Source organism: Microtus oregoni, unplaced genomic scaffold, assembly GCF_018167655.1.
Source record: "Microtus oregoni isolate MIOR12 unplaced genomic scaffold, Mior012 000061F_ref0000440, whole genome shotgun sequence".
NCBI lineage: Eukaryota > Metazoa > Chordata > Mammalia > Rodentia > Cricetidae > Microtus > Microtus oregoni.
Genome location: NW_024543871.1, coordinates 11,280,971 through 11,296,249, shown reverse-complemented (window position 1 = coordinate 11,296,249; position 15,279 = coordinate 11,280,971).

Here is a 15,279-nt window from a genome sequence, read left to right as displayed (position 1 = left end):
CAAAGTTTGTACTAAAGAGGAAAGACCCATCTTGCTCACGATCAGCACCATGCAATGGACTAGGGTCTGTGATGCAGTAAAAAGGAGAAAGTAAGTGAGATCCCAGCGTTCATTTCTTTCTTTTTCCTGACTGCATGTGTAATGCATATGTATTGCCAGTGGCTTCATGTTCCTGCTGCCGCGGCTTCTCTGCCATAATGGACTGAACCATCAAGCTGTGAGCCAAAGTAAACCCTTTTCTCAGGGACTTTGTCGCAGCAAGCACAAAAGGAGCTGAAACAGAACATTGGGACTGAGAAGTGGGGCTGCTGTGTTAAGCCTGACCATGTGGGTCATGGGCATTTGGAACGGGTTTAAAAGTTCAGAGTTTGGAACTTTGAGCCAGAGAAGTCTTGGAATGCTGTAAGCAGAATTGAATGGGCAGTTCTGGTGGCGTTTTGAAAACTCAGATGCCGAGACAAGAGCGGACAGTGGCGATCTGGCTCGTGGAGTTTTGGAGAGGAAAGGGGACTATTGAGAATTGAGCTACCGGCCATTTGTGTGAAAATCTGACAGAATCTGGTATCAATCTATGTCATCAGGGCTATGTCCTGGGAACTCAAGTGAGACTAGTGTCAAAATTAATGGAGTCGTTTGCTTGGCGGAAGAAATCTGAGGCTCGGTTTCCTTCGGACTGTGTCATGTTTGCTGACTACTGTGTCATCCAGGTCTCCAGTGAGGGAAAGCACAAATGGGGCAATGGAAGACAGACAGAAGACAGACGTGTCCACTTGGTGGGGAAAGAAATGAGTGGAAAGGTGCAGGCAAGGCAGATGCAGAGAAAGCAACTGGAATTGTTAAAAGAGATTAGCAGCATTAATGAGAAGCCTTGTGCTCTGTATTAGACATTACTGATGGTTTTCTGAAAGCAAAACCCCACCTAGTAAACACTCCCTTTTGTGAAAATGAGAATTCATTTGAAAGGAGAAAACCTAAGCTGAGAATATTGCTGAAGGAGTCTCCTACTTGTAGAAAGCAGTCACCCAGGGAACCTTTCCCCGTGGCCCGCACACAAACATCAATAGACCTGTAGTCTATGAAAGCCAGCACAGCAGAATTTTGCAAAATGTCACCCACATGGTCGTGGCAGACAGCTGTGAAAGATGCATGACTGAGAGCGTCGTGGAGATGTGCACTAGAGTTCCCGGAAGAGCAGGTGATATGGAGCAGGGTTGGAGTCACAGTGGTGAGCCCCGAGAAGCCATTATGTGAAGATGTGAAAGTGAAAGCTAAGCTTCAGTGTGGAGCCCAGATGGTGGAGGTGCCAGAACTGTGGGTCATCACCGGAGAGAAGCTGCGAGCATGGAGAGGAGCGAGCGAAGACAGAGCTGGATACCTGGGACCCCCAAAGCCCTTTGAGGCCCATATGATTCCATTATGAGCTCCAGATGCCGGGCATGTGGCTGCAGGATTTGGTGTTTGCCTTGCTGGCTGTTGCTCTTTTCTTTGGTCTCCTCTTCCCTTGTTGCACTCTTGATTCTTCCGTTGGGGAATGGGGATGGTTATTCATTGCCAGTGTATATTGAAATGTTGTAAGTTGTTGATTTTCTAGAAGTTTACAAATAAGAGATTGCCTTGAGTCTCAGATGAGACTTTGGACTGTTTAACACTGTTCAAATTGTTAAAAGACTGGGCAGCTTTAGAATCGTGCGATGAAAATGAGATATTAGCGGCCAGAGGCGGAATGCTATGATGTAGTGATGTGTTTTGGGGGATCAGGTTGGCCAGGGGTAGATTAGCGATGGTTAATCTTGATGGTCAACTTGGTTGGATTCAGAATCATCCTGGAAACACACCTGTGGATATGTCTCTATGAAGGTGCTTCCCAAGAAGTTTAACTGAAGAGGGAAGGGCTACCCTAAATGTGGGTGGCAGCATTCCATGAGTTGGGGTCACAGACAGATTAGAAAGGACAGAGTGGAACACCAAAATTCATCTCTCTCTGCTTCCTGACTGTGAGCCTTGCTGCCATGACATCCCCCACTGTGACAGCCTGTATGTATTGCTTCAAACTGTAAACCAAAATAAACCCTTCCTTCCTTAAGCTGCTTTTGTCGGGCATTTTGTTACAGTAATGAGTGGGGGGGGGGGATGCCTAACACAATAGGATTCCTCTTTATCTGGCTTAGGCTTGTGCACCTGCAGCGTGCTCACTGCCTTCACTGCTGAACTCTTCGCTGCTGGCAGATCCAGGGAGGGAGAAGTCAGTGACTTCCGGTTGTGTCCTCACTCCTTACTGCGCCAGTCTCCAGCAGCTGCATAGTCCCGATCTACCTGTCACACAGTTGGCCCTCATTAAACTAAATGGGCCCCCAAACTCCAACTCACAGGTGATGAATCTGGGAAAGGAATTGGTACAGGTGTGTGGGGTGTGTGTGTGTGTGTGTACACGTGCGCGCGCGCACATGGGGGTCACAGGATAACTATTGGGAGTCTGCTCTCTTCTCACCATGGGGACTCCAGGCATTGAATTTAGGTCATCGGGACTGGTATCAATAACCTTCACCCCCCTGAGTGCACATATTTAAGCATTTTATTAACATTTGCCTTCCTAGAAAGTACCAGAATTTCTCTGCGTCCATATCCTTTGTTACATGGGGTTCAGTAAGAATATAAGTGCTATATGAACAGCGTTGTTAGCGGTACATTTAAGAAAGTTGGGAAATAGGTGCCTCAAGTCACTGTTAGGAAATACTTTTAAACAGCTGATACCGTCATTGTTCTGGGGTTTTTTGTTATTTGATTTGTCTTTGAGTTGAGGTCTCAGGTAGCTCAGGCTGGACTCAAGCTTACTGTGTAAATGAGGATGACCTTGAACTTTTGATCCTCCTGCTTCCACCTCCTAAGTGCTTAGACCATAGACCTGTAGACCTATACCACGATGCCTGGTTTATGTGGTGTTGGGGATCAAACCAGGAACACGGTTCTTACTTGTCATATCTGCAGCCCCATGGCCCTTGATTTCTGTCCATCAGTCACCATCATCTATCTAAGTGGGCACAATAGTGTAATCTTACATTTCTATTAAAGTATTTTTTATCATTTTTATTAGTTTTGCTGAACTAAACAGTTACCAACAAACTGTTCTGAGTGCCAGGTAATGTGTTATCAGTTAATATACAGCATTCCTAGGACAAAAATTAATACTTCAAAGTGGTTATCATTATATAGAGCAGCACCGTTCATTCCTAAGTTGAGACTTGCTTACTGACTCCCTGCCTCCGACTGCAGTGTGCTCCAACCTCTATGCCCTCCTCCAGGAAAGCCACGTACACTTCTGCCTCGGGGACACAGTCTTGGCCGTCCTCTTAGCATAAATGTTCTTGCTCCAGACATCCACATGTCACATTCCCTTGCTACCTTGTGATTTTTGTTCAGATGGTACCAAGTTCTTCCTCTCTTCATACCGATAGCACTATTTCGGTTAGGGTTCATGTTATCCGTCAACAACCTCAGAGCGTGGCTAATGAAGTCTGTGTTTTCTCAGTCTCCGTTGGCTGCAGTATGGAGGCTTGAGTTCTTTGATTATAATGGAGGAGGTGAGGCTGGAACTTCGGCTTTGTGATAGGGCACTTGCCTAGCAAGCTCCAAGATGGGAGCTCAGTTGCCGGCACCAAAAATAATAATGGTGATGTCAACAACTTTGGCCTTCAACTTCATTCTCAAGCTGTGGGTCCAAAGTGAGGAGCTATCTCGGCCACTTAGGCTTGGCCACTGCCTTCCCGAGCCATTCTGGGCCAGTGGTCACCTTCCAAATCATTAGCTTGAAAACCTGCCAATCCTAGGAGCTTTCCAGTGAAGGACGACGCTAGGAGTGCTTTAGCCCATGCTACAGAGCCCAGGATGACAGGAGCCTGCATGACAGACGGGTTCTATAATCCTCCACCAAAACTCCAGAACTGAGCTACTATACCACTCTGGCTTTGATGCTGTGGGATTTTTTTTTCTTTTTTAAATCATTCTCTACTTCGTTTCCAGCAAGCAGGAGCAGACCACAAAGCAGCATGAAAATGGGGAAATGCTGTTTACTGTACAAATCAGGAAAAAGAAAATACAGAGGTATATCTTCCATGAAATGTCAGTATGCACACTTCCCAGCTTATTGCAGTTTAGCTTGTAGTTTCTCATGCTGGGAAAGTTATATGAATTCAGTTGATGCTGTACTTCCAAGGTTGATCTTCTCCTGGACTAGGCAGTATGATTCTCTCCTTGAAGAACTCTGAGGATTTTTGTTTTGTTTTTCGAGACAGGGTTTCTCTGTAGCTTTGGAGCCTGTCCTGGAACTAGCTCTTGTAGACCAGGCTGGCCTTGAACTCACAGAAATCCACCTACCTCTGCCTCCCGAGTGCTGGGATTAAAGGCATGCGCCACCACCGCCCAGCAACTCTGAGGATTTTAAGGAGTATTGTGGGGTGGAATGTAGCCCACAGCAGGCCCATGTTCATTTGTGTGTGTGTGTTTGTATGTAAGGGTGCAGGTGCCTACATGCCATGGTGCATGTGGTGGTCAAAGTACAACATCTAGTGTTGGTCCATGCCTTGCCCCTTGAGACAGAGCTCTTATTTGCAGCTCCATATGCTAGGCTAGGCGATCCTCAAGTTTCCCGTGAGTCTCTTTCTCTGCTTCACACCTCCTGGTGCTAGGATTGTAGACACAGGCTGCTGTGTCCACTGTATATGGCATCTGGAGAACTGAACTTCTCACCTTCATGCTTGTGAGGTAAGTGCTTAACTCACTGAGGCATCTCCCAGCCTTGATATTTCCTTTTGTTTATTTTATAATTTAGATTTATTCATTTTGCTTGATGTGTGTGTGTGTATATATATATATATATATATATATATATATATATATGTACCAAATTCATACATTCATGCCTCGTACCTGAGGAATCCAGATGAGGGTGTCAGATTCCCCTGGAACTGAAGTTACAGGTGGTTGTGAGCTGCCATTTGGGTGTTGGGAATCAAAACCAGATCAAAAGCAGCAAGTGTTCTTAACTGCTGAGCCATCTCTCCAATGCCATGGGTGTTTTCTTTTGTTACTTGATGTCTGCAAAGGATAGAGCCAAGAGAAGGATCTAGGGAACTCTGCCTCAGAGAGATGGCAGAGATTTTCTGGGAGGCGAGGAAGAGCAATGGGGAAAAGGGTTTTCTTTCAGAAAAAGAAAGAACTGGAAAGGGAGGCTGAACATTTGTGCGGGATCAGCTTCCTCAGGAGACACAACTTTCCTCCACCCATGTCTGCCCCTCGCTCAGCCCTCCTAACTGATTTATGCCAAGTTTCTGTGGCAGGGGATTACTAGGTTGAAACTTGTTCCCAGGTGAATGAGGAAAGAACAAGGATATGTGAAGAACTGGTGACAGTGGGCTCCTGCTTCATTCATTCATCCAAAATCAAACAATACCAGCTATGAAACATCCAGAACAAATGAGTAGTGGTTGCCAGTGGGTGGGAAGGAGTGATGCTGTGGGACAATGGCCTTGTACCCTGTAGAGATTTGCTACTTGTGTATGAATAAAATGCTGATTGACCAGTAGCCTGGCAGGAAGTATAGGCGGGGCAACCAGAACAGGAGAATTCTGGGAAGAGGAAAGGCTGAGTCTGCAGTCGTCACAGAGGAAGCCAGACACAGAGAAAGCAACATGAGAACACCTCACTGTTAAAAGGTACCAAGCCATGTGGCTAACACAGACAAGAATTATGGGCTAATTTAAGATGTAAGAGTTAATAAGAAGCCTGAGATAATAGGTCAACCAGTTTATGATTAATGTAGACCTCTGTGTGTTTCTTTGGGATGGAGTGGCGGTGGGTCTGGGTGGGACAGAAATCTCTGTCTACAGGATGGAACTGAGAGTAAAAGGTATACAGATTCTTTAGAATGATGGACATTTCTGGAATCTGATGGTTGTTGTGGAATATTATTTTAACTAGGCAAAGAAGTGTTACATTTGTTTATGCTGTGGAATATTACTTTAAGAGTGTAAAGGTGTGTTACATTTGTTTATATGTGGAATATTACTGTAAGTGTGTAAAGGTGTGTCACATTTGTTTGTGCTGTGGGATATTACTTTAAGTGTGTAAAGGTGTGTTACATTTGTTTCTGCTGCATTTGTTTAATGATGTAAGAATATGTGCTTAATTATGTAAAGATGTGTTGCTATTTCACCTTGTCTGCCTCAGGCACCTGATTGGTCTAGTGATGAGCAGTCAATAGCTCATCAAAGAAAGGATAGGTGGGGCTAGCAAGCAGAGAAAATAAATAGGAAGAGAAATCTAGGCTCAAAGAACAAGAAAGAAGAGTGAGAGAAGGAGGAGAGAATGAAAGAGACATCCAGGACAAGAAGCCAGCCCGACATAGAGAAGCATTGAAAGTAAGCTATACAGAAGGAAGAAAGGCAATAAGCCCCAGGCAAAAACGGAGATGAAGAGAAACAGGTTAAGTTCTAAGAGCTAGCCAGAAAAGAAGCTAAGCTAAGGCCGGGCATTCAAAACTAATACTATGTCTCTGTGTCATGATTTGGGAGCAGGTTGGTGGCCCAGAAGAAAAAGCCTGGTACAGATAGTGCTGACCACTGTGCTGCTCTTGTGAATAGTCTTTGGAGTCTTTTAAAAAAAAATTTCAGCTTTTTTTTTGTGGAGTGAGACAGGCATACATTTTCCATTGTGCACATGTTATTTTGTTGTTATGGGGTCATTTCCTTATTATATGACTGCATACACTAGACTAACTGAGCAGAGAAATTCCAGGGCTGGTCTTGTCTTTACTTCCTCTTCATAGGACCATTGGGGTTACAGACATGCTACTGCACACAGCTCTCATGTGGGTTCAGGAGATTTGAACTCAGGTCTTCATGCTTGTGTGACAAGTACTTCGCCCACTGAACCATCTCCCCAGCCAGTGAGTATTGTAGCGTGTAAATTACATATTTTTTTAAAAAATGTAAGACTGAGTTTTTCGCTCTGCACCAAATTTATGCAACATGCACCATGAAAATCCATTTATCTAGCAATCTGGTGCATTTCCTCCATACATCACTCCCTATGAAAGACTGGGTTTCTGTTCTTCTCTTCTTTGAGTTCACATGGCATCTGAAGATCAGAAATGTGAGCACTGTGTCTTTCTACAATTCTTCCAGGAACAAATGTGTATCATGAATATCTTTACACTTCTTTGGTTTCCACAATCTTCTGCTGCACAAACAGGATGTAAGCTAATACTGTGATATAAGCAAAAAGAACAAAAAGAAAATTTAATGCAGATAGAGGTTAGTGACATCCTGAATAAATTGAATTGTTACGAAGAATGCAGGCCACTTCATCTTTACAAGCCTCCATGTTGGGGATTTCTTTGCAGCATCAATCTTCACCCTTCCAGAAGGTTGCAAAAATCATAGGTAGGCAAGTGCTCCACTGTGTTTTCCTATTGATTTGTTCTTTCCCCACGTAGATTTACAACTTTCCATGGGATTATTTAATAAGTCTTTGTGGAGATCTGCTTTGGTGCAGGGTAAATTACGCCAGTCTGCAGACTGTATTTACAGCTCACTCTTCACTGTGACAAAAGGGGACTTGGGAGGGAAATTCAGGTCGCTAGCCTCTATTAGTTGTCCATTAGTAACCAGAAAATAATTTGAAGTGAGATAATTTGTGAGCTGTATAAAAATATAGCTTTCTCAGGGGACAAAGTGTGTTTAAATGTGGTTGGGCATTACATAAAAGGCTGAAGACAGGCGTGGTGATGTATACCTGTAACCCCAGGCTGGAGGATCAGGAGATCAGGGTCATGCTTGGCTATATATTGAGTTTGAGGCCAGCCTAGGTCACGTGAGACCTCTTTATGAAATAAAATAAGGACGACAAAGATGGCTTAGCAGTTAAGCACACTGGCCTCTCTTCCAGGAAGAGGACCCGAGTTCAATTTTCAGCACTCACGGCAGCTTACAACTGTCTGAAACTCAGCTCCAGGGGATCTGGCACCCTCACACATATATACATGCAGGTGAAGCACCAATGCACATAAAAAATTAAATAAATCATTTAAAAGTTACTTAAATAAATAAAATACATTATCCAAAGAAATAATATAAACATTTTTGGAGGAAATCCCTAGTAAAGTTCTATTTAATATATATCTTACCTGCTATATATTGCAGCATTTTATTGAAACTCTATACAAACTCGTGGCGTGGTAGATGAACTCCAAAACTTTTCTAAAACTTTCTACTTTCTATATTCCCCCCACACTCACTTTCTTCCCTAGTCTTTGTGACTTTGAAGTCAAATAAAGGTGGAATATCTATTTTCATTAAATCTGTCTGGCTTTGTGAATTGCCGTGGCCGAGAAAATATGACAGAAGGGACTCCCTTCCATGACCTCCCTTGGAACCTTGCTGAGAAACAGGCAAGTCCAGGATAATCTGCCAAGTGACAAAACCCAGCTGCCTTGACTATTTGCACTACCTCAATAATCAGCTAAGGCCAACATTTGAGGGACACTGTTTTAGTTCAGCCTGCCTTAAAGGGTAGATCCATACACGAGCTATCTACAATCAGCCAAGGATAGCCCAGTTTAGCAGAACTCTTCAAGTGATTGTATACTGTAGGTCAATCATAGATTCATACTGTTTTAAGCCACTGGGATTTGGAGTGCTTGCTTAACCCTCAGTAGCTAAGTCCACACTGCCTTTGTGCTGCTCACATTTGATCGTCTACGGTGGAGCTCAGCCTTCTCTGCCTTGGCCCAAAAGGCTGAAATTTTAGCGTATTCAGAATCCACCAGATACCCTAGGAACATGTGCTAGCTATTGCTAGTGCTCAGATAATAAGGTAGAAAATGGAGACAGGCAGAATCACACCTTGGGAGTTTTGTAGTTAGCATGAGGTCTTGTGGGGAGGGGCATTAAGAGGGTCTTAAAAATTAATTTCCAGAAGACTTCGTTCTAGCTTTTCTCATTGCTATGACAGATGTCTGGTGTAAAGAACTTAAAGGGAGAAAAGATCGATTTTAGCTCAAGATTTTACAGGGTTCAGTTCATCCTGGTATGGAGGTTATGACGGTGTACAACGTATCACACAGCAGTGGTGGGAGCTGGTGGCAGAGGCTGTTCATCTCACTGTAGACAGGCCGTAGAGAGGAGAGATCAAGAAGCTGACACAGTCTTAGAAGGTGGGTCCCCAGAGACCTGCTTCCGCCAGGTAGGCCCTGCTACCTCTCAGACTAACTATGGGCCAAGCAGTGAACACAAGAGCCTTTGGGTGACATTTCCTATTTAGACCATAATAGCCAGGAAAGAAAACAGAATACATATTTGTAGCATTATATGGGCTGTTACTAGTCTGTGATATTTGTTTCCGTTCACCATTTGAAATAGAAAGAAAAGCTTTTGTATTGAGCTAACATTCTCTTTCATCCTTAGTTTATCCCCCACCCCCCACTCCTTCCTTCTCCAAGAATCAACATTAGCCTGAGTCTGTGGTATTGGGAGCTCAGATTATGAATATGAAATGTGTTACGTTAACTCATCATTATACTTTTGACATACATGCAGATATGTATCTCTACAGACATGCATCTGGATGTAGACATGCATGTGTATTATTTACACAAATATATGATTTATTTATCCTACCAGCTGTTATAAGTTAACCTATAATCCGGATACAGTACCATGAACTAATTCCTCTCCCCTTCCTTTTCACGAATTCAACTTTACCGAACAGCACTGTTACAGAGTTCTTTGTATTCAAACGTCAGTCTGTTTCCAGGTCACAAACACAGAAACGGATGGTTAGGTAGTACCTCCTGCACTTTATAGAGCTTCTTCATCAAAGGCATGGCTTTTAGGAATTCCTGAGTATTATGCTTAAGGCTGATTTTTCTTGTGAGACCTATTTATAAGACAATAAGCTAAAAGAAAAATAAGTGCATGAGTGGTTGGGGATTTAACTCAGTGGCAGAGTCCTTGTCTAGCAAGCACAAGACCCTAGGCTCAGTCCTCAGCTCCAAAAAAAGAAAATAAAAGTACATGAAAAATTGATATTTCTTCGAAACGTTTCCCAAATATCTTTATTTCTTCCATATTACTCTCAGTGATTTATGGACAATTAAGTGTGCCTATTCTGGTGTTCATATTGAAATTAGAGATAACAACAATAAAAATCTGGAACGATAGTAACTATACAGTGATAAAAGCCAGAGAAAGAACAATGGACTGCTACTTGCTCACAAACTGGTTTCCAGCACAACTATTTATGGCTTTGTGAAAAGGACTTGAATAATCATCCTTTGCCAATATTGTGTTGACTAGGGCAGACACCACACTGGATCATTTCTGAGTGAGCTCAGACTTGCTATTCAGTGAGGCAAACCAGTTTTCCCCCCTTGGATTTTAAAACCTGTACTTTAGGGGCTAGAAAGGCTACAATTAAGAGCACTTGCTGCTTTTGCAGAGGACCCAGGTTTAGTTCGTAACACCTACATGGTGGCTCACAACTATCTGTAACTAAAGTTCCAGGGGCTCAGAAGCCTTCTTCTGTCTTCTACACATACCACACTCAAACAGGCAGAACACTCATAGACACGATGTGGGATATCCTTCTATACATGTGGTGCTTTTATTGGTTGATGAATAAAGCTATTTGGGCCAGTGGCTTAGCAGAGTAAAGCTGAACTGAAATTTGGAAGAGAGATAGAGAGATTGAGTAGGCAGAGTCAAAGAGATGCCATGTAGCTGCCAAAAGAGAAAGACACCTGTTGGAACCTTGCTGGTAGGCCATGACCTCGTGGTGATGCACAAATTAATAGAAATGGGTTGATTTAAGATGTAAGAGTTAGTTAATAAGAAGCCTGACCTAATAGGCCAAGCAAAGTTGTAATTGATATAGTTTCTGTGTGATTATTTGGGTCTGGGCATCTGGAAAATGAACAAACAGTCTCCACTTACAATAAAATAAAATAATAACCTTAAAATATAACCATCAACAGCCATCATCAATAACAAAAGCAGGAAGCCTGTATTTTACTGTGCTGAGATATTATATGAAAAGATATCATGGTATATTTTGGTAAAAAACCAAAACAAAGCAAATTTGCCTCTTATAAATGAGCAAATTACTTTTGTAACTTGAGCAATGAGTAACTAAATGCTCTTAAATTTTGTACAACCCTTGTCAAAAGTTAATTAGCATGCTAGAAGCCTGCCCTCATAATCAATGTTCTTCTCAGCAAATTGCATGTGCCCTCTGCCCTTCAGGCTGAGCAGAGAAAAGCCTACCAAAGCAGGATGTCAACATCACCCCTTTGCTTTCAATTTGTAACCATATCTGAGAGCTGCCCTTGGTTTTTTCATTTACGTCATGTTACATTACAGATCCCCCTTAGTTTTAAATTCTAATAACTGTCTCTGCTGATGTGCAGAATACTCCAGTATGTGTTTTGCACAGAAAAGAAAGTAAACTATTGAAAAACTACACATTATCCTTAAAAATCCCTAGCTAAACTTGAGACAAAAATCATAGCAAGTCTATGCACTAACACAAATTGGACACCATGGGGAAATAATTTCTTTTTTAAAAGAAGTAATCTCAAAGTTGGATAGGGAGAGATGGGAAGGTGGAGAGGGTGGTAAGGGAAGGAGGTGGGGAGACATATTGAAAATCTTCACAAATTTGAAAATGAAACAAAATTGTTCAAAAACAAAAACAAATAACAAACAAGGCCTGGCATGGTGGGGCATGCCTTCATCCCAACACTAGGGATAGGCCATCCTAGCCTATATTAGGAATTCCAGGCTATACTGAGTTACATGGTAAAATAACCAAAACAAAATAAAAAAACTAACAACAGCAAACAATATTAATTAGGCACATGAGTATTAAATAAATAAAGTGGTATTTATTAATGAAGCAGAATCTCTGCTTCCAGAAGTCACACTGAAAGGAAAACCTTAGTTTCTTAGCTCTTGATTTTGAAGAATCAAGGCTCGAAATTTTGAAACAGCTGATACATTTTGTGCACTTGAGTATTTTTTAATTTAAAAATACACATTTATTTGTTGTGTGTACGCACACACCACTACAGGTGTGAGGAGGTCAAAGGACAGCTTTCTGGCCTCTCTTTTCACTGATCTTCTGAAGGTACCTTATTCCCGACAGAACCCTCTCACAGACCCTCTTTCAGGGAATTAAGAGGTTTCAGATGTTGCCATTCTTTCAGCAATGATCAAAGAGCTCACAGTCTACAGCTTTTTGCAGCGTTCTGGCTTTTCTGGGAGCAGCACTCTTGTCTTTTTGGTTATTAGCCTAGCCTTTAATGATTGAACCTCACCGCTGGCCCGGAAAGGAGCTCTTCAAAGCCCTTTTTCTCTTGGCCGGCTGCCTGCCTCCGGTTTTGCTTATGACTCGCCAGTAGGCGGCGATAGAGAGGCAAGGCGGGACAGGAGGAGCGGACTTGTCCAGATTGGCTTGCTTTCCAGCCGGCTGTTTCTAGGGATTGCAGACAACCACCTGAACACTTTTGGAAGTGCCTCCTTAGAGTTTAGAGATAGGGTAACAAACAGAAGCAACACCTACGTATTCCTTCCCCAGTATGAGCCTTGGACTTGAGTCCCCCTCCTCAGCCCCTGGTCCCGCAGCTGGCTTGCATGCCCTCTCCCACAGGTTTAACACGAAGAACCATTTTTAAAGCCGAATTGCTTTTAGTACACGTTTTCATGCAGCCCGCTTTCATAAATTCATGTTCATTAACTACCTGTTGTCTTTAATGATTTTGACAATCGACTGAGGAACGCCTCTGCTGAAATACTAGCTCCACACAGGTTGTGCCAGAATCATCCAGCAGGCAGCACCTCTAGAAACTCTGTTACTGTTTAAGCTGTCTAAAGTGAACAATGAGAACTTTTCATGCTTTTTATTTCCAAACTTCTGAATGGTTGGCATAGGATCATTGAGAACATAAACGTTTGAACCAGATTGACTTTGAAATTCAGACCTCCTCCATTTTTGAAGATTTATGAGTTTTCCAGTTCTCTCAAAGATTATGGGATTTCTCAAATCCTTTACTTCCCAATTCCTGGTAGTACACGTTTGGGACTTATCACCCCCAGCCTCTTTTTAGGTCTTTTTTTTTTCTCTCTTCAGGAAGTTTACTTTTGAGTTTACAAATAATGCTACATGTTTCTGTTTTCTAACATTTATTTTTATACTTTAATTATTCCCTTCATCCTACAGAGACTCAGACATTTTTCTAAAAATGCAAAGATAATTATTATACTTTTAACAAACCATTCTCGCTTTCTTTGAAAATCATAGGCAAGTAGCATTTCGACTCAAAAAAATAAAGGCAAGTTAAAAGGCAGACATATCAAAACACAAGTAAAATAGTAAACATCATCCGCTATTCCATGGCCCTAGCTGGTCACCAGAATCTGGCATTTTTCCTTAGCCTCTCCTATTTAAAAAGCAATTTAAAATTGTTTTTTTAGTTACTGTTATAGTACATTCACCAGCTTAACTTTTCCTATTTTTTTTTGTTTTTCGATGTATTTGTTTGCTCCACTTTATATGTATGGATGTTTTGCATGCATGCTGGCTGGGTTCTCTGGAGTTCTCATGTTTGTGAGCCTCCATGTGGGTGCTGAGAGACAAACTCTTAACCACTGAGCCACCACCTCTCCATCCCCCTACCCCCTTTCTTGATTTTCTGAGACAGATTCTCAAGTAACCCATGATGACCTTGAACTCACTACATACTGGAAAATGACCTTGAACTTCTGATCCTCTTGACTCTCCCTCCCAGGTGAATTATGGGCCTGTATCATCATGCCTGGCTTCCCATTAAGTATCTGATTTACAAAAAAAACTTATTACTCTGTGTATGTGAGGGCTGGGAGGGGTGATACCGTAATGCTTGGGTGAGAATCAGAGATCAGGAATCTTTGTGACGGTGCTGGGTCTCTCTTTCCACTACGTGTGAGTTCCAAGAATCAAACTGAGGTTGTCAGGCTTGCATCTCTACAAGTGTCTTTCCCCAGTTTCTCCCCATTCAGTATTTTTTCAAGTGCATGCTTACCTGTGTCCAGCAAATCACTACAACTTTTTCCAATAGCACATCTGGAAGTTGGTTCACAAAAACAAGAACCTTTCCATTTTCAACTCTTCCCAGTATTGGGCGACCACTATTGCCTTTATCTCTATCAATCTGACTATTCTATGGACCTCACATAAGTGAATTTATACAGTGTTTGTCTTTTTGTGTATTGATTATTTCTCTTAGCACAATGCCCTTAAGAATCACATATGATGTAGCATGTGCCAGAATTTCCTTGCTTTTTAAGGGTTGAGTAATATTCTGTGTACAGCCATTTTGTTTTCCATTCATTGCGAGTTGATATTTACATGGCTTCTGCTTCTCTTTTTTGGCTATTATTATTATAAGGCACACTGCAAAAACCATTGGTGTGCAAATACCTTTTGAGATCCTTATGACTAGGTACCCAGTAGTAGGCCAACCATGTTTGAGTTCCACTGAGTCATTTCCTGGTTTGTTTACTGTATTGGAGGAAAAACAATGCTGTCTTCAAAGAAGAAATGTTAAAACCCGTTACCACTAAGACAGTGGGTTAAAGAGAATTCCCGCAGCGTTTAGTTTATAGTGTGCACCTTGTTGTTGTTGCCAGTTGATTCGGCCCTTTCTGAGATGATTCTCTCCAGTTTGTGTCTAGTTTAGGAGAGGTACCTTTCATCCAGTGGCTCACACTGCCATTCAAACATGGTGATGTTTTTTGCTTTTATGTTATAAAGATGGTGGAGGTGTCTTGTCCTGGCACTACTTTTAAATAGCTTTTTAAAAGTTGAGCAATGCTAAATGGAGCATACAAACCTTAGGGTGAGTTCCTGTATGGCTATGCAGTGACAAACTTGGTGATTTAAAGCAGCAGTGATTGGCTTTCCTCACTCTGTCGAATGCACAGTGAGTTCTACCACATATGTTGGCCCTGGATGCTCCCATGTCTGCATCCTAGCTGCGGGCTCTTGTGAAGCCGTGACTTCCAAGATGACTTCATCAGAGACTGGCATCAGGCCTCAAGTGTCCAGGCCTGGTGAGGCTTCTCTCCAGCAGGAGGTAACAGCCTTTCCACAGGGTGATTTGAGGCTCCATGAGAAGAAGTAGAAGTTTCCAGGCCTCTTCTAGTACCTTCTCATGCCAAAGCAAGCCATACGGCCACCCTAGATTCAAGG